Raw genomic sequence first — 8,950 nt, 5'->3', positions numbered from 1 at the left:
CTGCCATCCGCGCCGTCTCCTCGTCTCCCCGCCCACTCCCGGCCCCGCCTCCGCCCGCCGCGTCCTCCCGGGCTCGGTGAGGAACTGTTCCCGGAGGAGCCGCGGGACGCCGAAACCAGCCAATGGGAAGCGGGTAGTGGCGGAGATTGGCACCGAGGATGGGAAGGTCGGTGGGAAGGAGAGCGGCGGGGCCGGGCTGTCAATCAAAGTAACGTGGGGCAGGCGAGGGAGCGCGCGGGCGGGCGGACGGGCGCGCGCGCGGGCGGGCGGGACCGGCGAGCGTGCTGCCGCCGGGGCTTGGGGGCTCGAGTTTGCAAAATTCCTGCTACTTGTTCACTTTTCCCTTTCTTGAAAATCCTCCGATATCGGTGAAAGTAACTCACAGACTAACCGCGCAGCTTTTTATCGGGTGGGGGACTTTTGGTGAATTCGAACAACTGTGTTTTTCTGTGCTGGCCCCCCGTTTGATGCTACTTTTTGAAAGTGAGGCCACACTGAAAATTGTATCAGAGGTTTGTTTTTACTTGGGCTGCCTTTTTACAGATGCTCGAGGAGTGGACTGTGCACTTGGTAGAAAATTCGTAAATGAGCAACGCATTGGCTGGCGCACGTACACACCAGCCGCGTAAGACTTGCCTGTAATGCCTGCCTACCCCGCCCCCGTCCTTGCACCCAAGATGGGAGGATTTGGTTTTTATTGGAGGATTTCAAGCCACTTTTCCAAAAAGTAGTCAGTCCCGCCTTGGTTTGGCGGGAAGGTTCCCCAGGGTGTCGCCAGAATAAGGCACGCGTGCCCCAGGCGCAGATGAGATGCTTGTACCGCGGCAAAATCTTGGGTCCTTGTCTTTAAAGAGTCTTGACTTAGCTATATTGAGAGAGGAGGGGGCTGACAGATCTTTAGGAGCCTCTCCGCCACAACACCCTAAGTCTGTTTCCAATTCCTGTGAACAAAGACAGTGGAATAAACCAGCGTTGAGACCTGAAAAACCTGTCCCGTCCTCCCCACCCCCATATTCTGGGTGGTACTCCTGGGCTGAGCTGAGCGAAATGGGAAGAGTTGGGTAAATGGCGTGGCTAAGGTTCTTATGAAGTGGAACATGAGTAAAAAGGGAATTTAAGATTTTTAAATACACAAGACATGCCGCATAATTAATATTGAGCGTCTCCAGTTTGGGGATCTTAATACACCCACAGCAGAAAACTTCCAGTATTGCCGTATTTATACGTTTGTTTGAAGAACAGGTCAATGGAGCTACTTCCTTATGAGCAGTGAGGGAATAATGCTGTTTTAGCCAAGTGGTGGTAACTTCTTGGACACATCTTGGACATCTTGGACAAGCATTCATTTGTCTTCTGTTGGGAACTAGTTAACGAGTTTTTGGTATTGGTAACCCCCACATTCCCATTATTTTACCTTCAAGAGACTTGTGGGAAGGAGTTTATCTAAACAGACATTTTATTTGAAGATTTGCTTTTCCAGAGATCTTTTTCTTGAAATTAAAAAAAAAAATCATTTTAGATCATACATTTCACTGTTGGCATTGCTTTTAAATATATATGATATTGATTTGTCTATAATTGCATCAATTATAAATGAACAATAAAAAAGCGATTTTAGCCAGTCTGCACAAGGCCATAGTAAATTCTTAAACATGTTGGGCGTTGTAGCTTTACGGTGTTTCATCAAGTGAAGTTGGGAAAGGAGTTATATGATTCATTTTGCTAACATGGAAATAAAAAGAAAAGAAGCACTGCCTGTCTTTCCTTGGTTAAATTTGGGAATGATGAGAGTGGGCTTGCTCCAACATACAGGACTTTTTGAAATCGTATGACTCACAAACTTTATCTTTTGACAACCTGTGTTCCTTGAAAACATCATCGAGTGACTGAGCCGCAAACACCAGTCTGTGGTGAGCTCATGTCATAATCAGCCCCAGAACCAGAACCCAAGGTGGAGTGTTTGGATGTCACAAGTATGCTTGTGTACATATTGGGACAACTAGGGCAACTGAGACTTCTCCCTGGTTTACCCAAGCTTTACCTTATGCCTGTACCTTGACTACACGCTTGTAGTTCGGTTTAAACAAAGCAATTAAAACCTTGTGCTGTAGGCCAGGAGCAAAAGGATTGCTACTTCTCCTTTCCCCACCCTACTCCTCTTAAAATAAGTTTTAATGCACTTTCTTTCAATGTTGTCTAATATACCTTCACAGAAAATGTGTCCACTCACCACAGTTTCCAGTTTGCCATGAGTAAAAACTGGAAATTCTCTTGTAACTAGTGCTTCCTTACAATAGAGTTTGAAACACCAGGCCTTCTGATTTCCTTATACAGTAGAATCTGCAGAAAAGAACAAACATAATGATTTTAAAATTGGAAGGCCTTTAATTGTGCACATAAAGATGGCTGGTTTTCGGTTTTCGAAGCTCTCCCTTCGGAGTATCCTCCGTGAGAGTGGGAGAAGACTGCGTCCTTTTTCAAGGTCACGTTTTCTCCGTGATTGTCATGCTGTAATAATTATACTACAAAACTCTCATCAAACTGCATTACAAATGATGGTGTTTAAACAATCAAGTAGCTTTAATCTTATGTTTTAAATAAATAATATATGTGCAGATTGCCTACAGCTTGTTTAAAAGAAAATAGTCCTACTCATGAAATCTATAATTTTGGTCTTCTATTTAAAGTCTATTAACCATAATCTTCTTTACCTTTAACATATTCATATGTCAATGATGTTTTTACATGAAATAATATTAAGGATGCTGATTCCATAGGAAGTTGTCTCTGGGGGAAAAAAGCACCCTTTTTATCCTCTGCAAAAGAAACAAAAAGATTGTCAGCTTGTTTATCTTGATGCATATATGGGTATGTTTCCATTCATTTGTTGCTGATTATCAAATTTTCAACCCACCGATAACATAAATAATTACAAAAACTAGATGTTATATAGCATAGATACTAGGCAAAACAGGAAAATGTATGGACACTGATCATAGAAATTATACATCTTTTAAATCTATTATTTTTTATTTGAAATAAATAATTGTGACAATTTTTAAAAGACCACTTGTTATTTTCTCTTCCTTTTGGTTGAGAGTCATTGCTCACACATTTCCTTATTTGACTTTTTTTTTTTTAACTGAGGGTTTTCTTAAACCTAAGAATGTAGGATGCAGAATCATTTTGCCCAGCATTGCTTTATAACCTACTTCTCCCCCATACCTTTACCAAAGAAAAGGGTGGGGTGGTCGTGGAGGTGGACTAGAGAAGGCAAAGAAGGGAAAAAAAAATCAGTAGCAGATCCAAGCAGCAGTAAAACCTCAAATAAAATCACATCCAAAGAATCTCTTGCGGTTTCACACAATATGGTAAAATTAGAGATTGCAGGAAACCAACTAAATTAAACTGGGAGCATTTGAAGAGAAACGAGCAGACTTTATGAAAACGACACATTGACTGACCAGTCTGCTTTTTTATCAACAATTTCTTTGTTAAGACGCAGATCAAAGGAACCTGCATATGTTTTCATTTTGTTCTAACTAGAAAATTACATCCAGATGTTTAATAGGCATTTGGTTGGTTTTTCAGCATTGATTAGATATGTTGGTTCTGTTTGCTTACAAGTGCAACCGGATCATTAGCTAATGCAAAGAAATGTTTGCTGTGAGTTGCTAATTAGGGCTTTTGGAAACCCTCCATGCTCAAGAACAATTTGTACCGTGGCCAGAAGAACTGGTGGGACTTGGGGAAGTTGTTTTCCCTTCTGGATCAGGGTGGGGAGAAGCAGACAGCCCAGTTGCCTAATCTCCCTTTGCCTAGGGGGATTGCGATGAGATCCCCAAGGATTGGAGTGCAAATAAATTAGGAGGAGACCACACAGGCACTCCCAAACAGAGCGATAAATGTGCTCTTTCTGGATCCACCACTACGCAGTCTTTGGGGTGGGGGCGGGGGGAGTGAACATCTAAAAGGCTTGAATATTAACATGTGGAAGATGCTTGGTGCTAATGTTATCAAATACACAGCATTTTTAAGTATACTTTAGAGACAGATGGGAAAGCCCTTTATGATAAACGAGTGTACTTGAATTCATTACTGTAGTACTTATAATTAAAAATGTCTCCTTTGCAATTGCAGTACTTTCACTGGGTGCAAGAGACCAAGTTTGGGAGCTAGATGACTGGAGATAGTGAAAGGAGTGAGGGAGAGGAATTTTGGAAGCTAGGATGAGCCTGGGAAGAAATGCAGTGTTTACTTTCACAGCCCACCAATTTGTTTACCTTGTTAAAGCCCCCAAACTTGTAGAAGATTAGCCATTCATTCAGTATTCAAATAAACTGTTTGAGAATTTAAGGCACCAGGCGGATAAACTTCTTAGCCCACCAATCACGTTTTTAAAAATGCTTGACTGTGTCTGAGGCCTGCAGTAGAACACCACCTCGGCCAGGGCCGAACTTTTGTTTATTTAAGTCTGTATTTCCAGAACGTTATCAGTCTCAAATAGCATGTGTTTATAAACAACCCTAGCAGTGCAGATATAAATGCCATTGTAGCATGTTCTACTGCATATTAATGGCCCTTCTAAGCCTTGTTTACATCTGATGTACATGCAAGGCACACTCCTTTGTGTTAATGTAGTCTGATTAATTCGGGATTTGCACACCAACAGAATAGGTTCATGATTAGTTTCTCTGAAATTGTTCAAGCAGAGGACCATTCTGTCAGTGCTTTCTCCATCCACCAGCGAGATGCCCTGGAAAGGCATGGACAGTATTAGGGGGCTTGATTAAATACTACCTGGAGTTCAGACTGTGATAATGGGTCTCAGGGAAATCCCCCCCCCACCAAGATCTGGTAAAAGTAGGGATAATACACTTTTTAAAAATTCTTTCCGTTTGGCCATGTAGCTCAACTGCAGCTGAAGGGCATTTGGTAGACAAAAGAAAAAAGTAAAGGAAGCATGTTGGATGCTCCCTCCTACATATTCACAGAACAAGAGCAGACCTTGGTCCCTTCAAGTTCTCTGCTTGACCTACCTTTGCTGCAGGCCAAGGACTTGCTAGGAAATCAACATCAAGTCAAGGCATTTTCCTTTTGCTTTAAAAGCTTTTGCTTTGGCAGTATCATTTAAATAACATTTCTTCCTTGAAGCTAGCTCTACCTTTGAAGGGTTAAAGCTTGAGTTCAACGAATTGATGGTCTCTGGGTGTTCTCTGGCAGGTGAGCTCTGGGAATGGGAAGGGGACTGCAAGTCAAGAGTATATTCCAGAACTTCACGTTTCCAGAAGGGAAAGTTTAGGTCTAAGTGAACAAATTAAATGAAATAAATACAGAATATAGGGACATTCCACAACACAACAAGCCTGGGTTATTTGAAAAGTTAATGGAGAGAGAGAGACACACACACACACAGAGACAGAGACAGAAGAAAAAAGTTGAGAAGAACCATCCCCTATAAAAAATAATTTTAAAAAAGACATATATAATACAAATGCAGTGTGAATCTTTATTGGTTCCTGGATTTTAAGAAAATCTGTGGAAGGTGTTTTTGGACAATTTTAATGTGTACTGGAGGTGTGTGTGTGTGTGTGTATATATATATATGTGTGTGTGTGTGTACTGGAGGTGTGTGTGTGTGTGTGTGTGTGTGTGTGTATATATATATATATATATATATATTATTATTATTATTTTTTTTTTTGAGTTGGAGTCTCATTCCTTTGCCCAGGCTAGAGTGCAGTGGCACGCATGCTCATGGCCACCCCAGCATCGACCTTCTGGGCTCCAGCGATCCTTCCATCTCAGCCTTCTGAGTAGGCAGAACTACAGGTGCACACTACCATGCCCCACTAATTTTTTATTTATTGTAGAGACGAGGTCTCGCCAAGTTGCCCAGGCTGGTAGTTTTTTTTGATGTTAGAATATTGTAGTTATGTTGGCGGATGTTATCCTGAGAACGAATGGTAAAGCATGTAACTTCAAATGACACCTGCACCTGCAACTAAAAAATGTGTAGAGAGAGAGAGAGCAAATTTAGCAACGTGTTAACAGTTTAGAATTGGGGGATAGAGTCTACAACTATTCGTTTTACTATTCTTTCTATTTTAATTTTTCTTTGAAAAATTTTCATGGTGAAAAGTCTGGGAAAACAATCTAAGTCATTGTCTACATCTTTATCTTCATATAGTATAATGGAATTCACTTCATAGTTTAAAAATTGACTTGTGATGTTTCCAGTTAAAAAAAAAAAAAGTAGGAAATTTTTTTTTTCTGATGATGGAAAAACTGTCATACTAAAGTATTACCCAGTCCCAGTGTTTTTCTCTGGATCTTTAGTACTTTTATTTTATGCTATTTTGGTTTTTCTGTATTTTTTTATTCTGTATTATTTTGTATTTTTTTCTGTAGTCCCAAATGTCCATTTGTTATCAATTAATATAAAATGGAAATCTTTAAATACATTAGGGCATTACATTGATAATCCTCTAAAGCATTGTTTTATGAGCCATAAATCTCAGAATCACTCTAAAATAAAAAGAAAAACTGTTTATGTGTTAAGAAGAAGACAGTAGCAAATACATTTTATTTATTTTAATTTCTGTATTTAATTATGAATAGCCTTTTTATCACTTGAGCCTAGCAGTGAAACTTATAATTGTTAGTTTGATTTTTTTTCTTTTTTTTTTCTTTTTTTTTTCTTTTTTTTTTGAGTTGAAGTCTTACTCTGTCGCCCAGACCTGGAGTGCAGTGGCCACTCCTGGCCACCGCAGCCTCGACCTGCTGGGCTCCGGCGATCCTTCCGCCTCAGCCTTCCGAGTAACTGGAACTACAGGTGCGTGCTACCACACCTGGCTAATTTTTGATTTATTGTAAAGACGAGGTCTCCCCAAATTGACTAGGCGGGTCTCGAACCCGCAGGCTCAAGCAATCCACTCACCTTAGCCTCCCAAAGCACAGGATTACAGGCTGAGCCACAGAGCCTGGCCAATTTTTTTTTTTTTTTTTTTGAGTTGGAGTCTCACTCTGTCACACAGGATGGAGTGCTGTGGTACATCACGGCTACCACAGTCTCGACCTGCTGGGCTCAGGTGATCTTTCCACCATAGCCTTTCAAGTAGTTGGAACCATAAGTGTGTGCTACCATGCCCAGATAATTTTTTTATTTATTGTAGAGATGAGACTCAGTCTCACCAAGTTGCCCGGGTTGGTCTCAAACCCCTGAATTCGAGCAGACCTCTTGCCTCCGCCTCCCAAAGTGCTAGGATTACAGGCGTGAGCCACTGCACCTGGCTGGTTAGTTTGATTTTTAAATCTTCTTAATATTTTGAAATATAATGCTGATACAGATTATTGCTGTATACTAAGCTTTAAATATTAATCTTGATAAGAAATGAAAATAGCACTAAATCTTGGACACTGCTGTTATGCTCATTCAGAATCACAGAGACACATATTTATGATGTGCTAATAAATACATAGTTTTCCAGAAAACTCATGAAAAGGAACAAGGCATAATCTGTGAGTTGACAATTGGGATACCCCATCCATCAGTTTTTGGTTTTTGGGGGGGGTTTTTTGCCTTTAGCCATAGCTATTTAGTATGCTTCTGTTTTTTCTATCACTGCTATGTTTGTTGAAAGGAAAACTATCTTTGATATTAGTAAACAGTTTGCGTAAACAGATTAAATCCTTAATTTTTAATGTAAAACTTGAGTGTCTTAAAGGGAGGCACACATGAAAATACAGGGAAACCAGGACTTTCCACACACAGTGATAATCTGTCCATCCAATACGTCCAGCCGCCATCCACATTAACTAATTATTATGTAAGATGAAACCATGAAAAGAATGTATGCTTTGCCCTGGCAGAAAAAGCCCCAGGGAACAGAGTTCCCATCCTGGTTCCCCCCAACCCCACCCCCTTGTGGCCTCCACACTTCTGAAGAACTGGCAAGCTACAATTGGCACTTGAAAAAGTGTTACAAAACACTGACAAGTATTAGAGAAATGTTGATTAATGTAAACAGCCTGCCTCAAGGAATAATAGCTTTCTTAAGAAAACTGGCTTTCAATTAGCATCTCTTTGTGCAGGTAACTCCTGTGAGTGTTTCAAGAGATGCTTTTTGCCTTTGCTGGAGACAGGGGGTGCCATCATATTTACATCTTAACTTTCTGAAAGTTTGAGAAAAGAATCAATAGGTTAAAAAGTTAATAGGCTTGAAAAAGGAAGGAAATTCTGACAACTTGGATGAACTTTGAGGACGTTATGCTAAGTGAAATAAGCCAGGAACAAAAAGACTGATTTCACCTACATGGGGTCCCTAGAATAGACAGATTCTGTTGTTGTTGTTTGTGTCACCCAGGTTGGAGTGCAGTGGCATGCTCACCACGGCCAGGCCACCGCAGCTTCAACCTGCTGGGCTCAGGAGATCCTTCCGCCTCAGCCTTCCAAGTAGTAGGAACTACAGGCATGCACCACCAAGCCCAGCTAATTTTTTTTTTAACTGTAGAAACGAGGTCTCACCAAGTTGCCCGGGCAGGTCTCGAACCTGTGGGTTCAGACAATCCTTTCGCCTTCACCTCCCAAAGTGCTGGCATTACAAGCGTGAGCCACCACACCCGGCTAGTGAGATTCTTACAGGCAAAGAGTAGAATGTGATTGCCAGAGGCTGGGAGATGGGGTTCACAGGGAGTTACTGATTAATGGGTATGGAGTTTCACTTTTGCAAGATGAAACAGTTCTGTGGATGGATGGCAGTGATAGTTGCACAACAGTGTAAATATACTCAATGCCACTGACTTGAGCACTTAAAAATGGTTAAGATGAAGCCGGGCTCGGTGGCTCAGCCTGTCATCCCGCGCCTTTGGGAGGCTGAGGTGAGTGGATTGCCTGAGCCTGCGGGTTCAAGACCCGCCTGGGCAGGCGAGACCTCATCTCTACAATAAA

General features: G+C 41.3%; 1 long non-coding RNA gene across 1 annotated transcript in view; it reads left to right on the top strand.

The window, feature by feature from the left end:
• Positions 1-110: 110 nt before the first annotated feature.
• Positions 111-8,950, top strand: part of LOC110594920 — a 29,931-nt gene continuing 21,091 nt past the window's right edge. Inside the window, exon 1 of the long non-coding RNA XR_002481519.1 lies at positions 111-166. This is a non-coding gene — a long non-coding RNA (uncharacterized LOC110594920). The remainder of the gene's footprint in view (positions 167-8,950) is intronic.

This window comes from Carlito syrichta, unplaced genomic scaffold (assembly GCF_000164805.1).
Source record: "Carlito syrichta isolate Samal-C Ts95f unplaced genomic scaffold, Tarsius_syrichta-2.0.1 Scaffold167402, whole genome shotgun sequence".
NCBI classification, from domain to species: Eukaryota; Metazoa; Chordata; class Mammalia; order Primates; family Tarsiidae; genus Carlito; species Carlito syrichta.
This window is presented reverse-complemented; position numbering and strand designations above follow the sequence as displayed.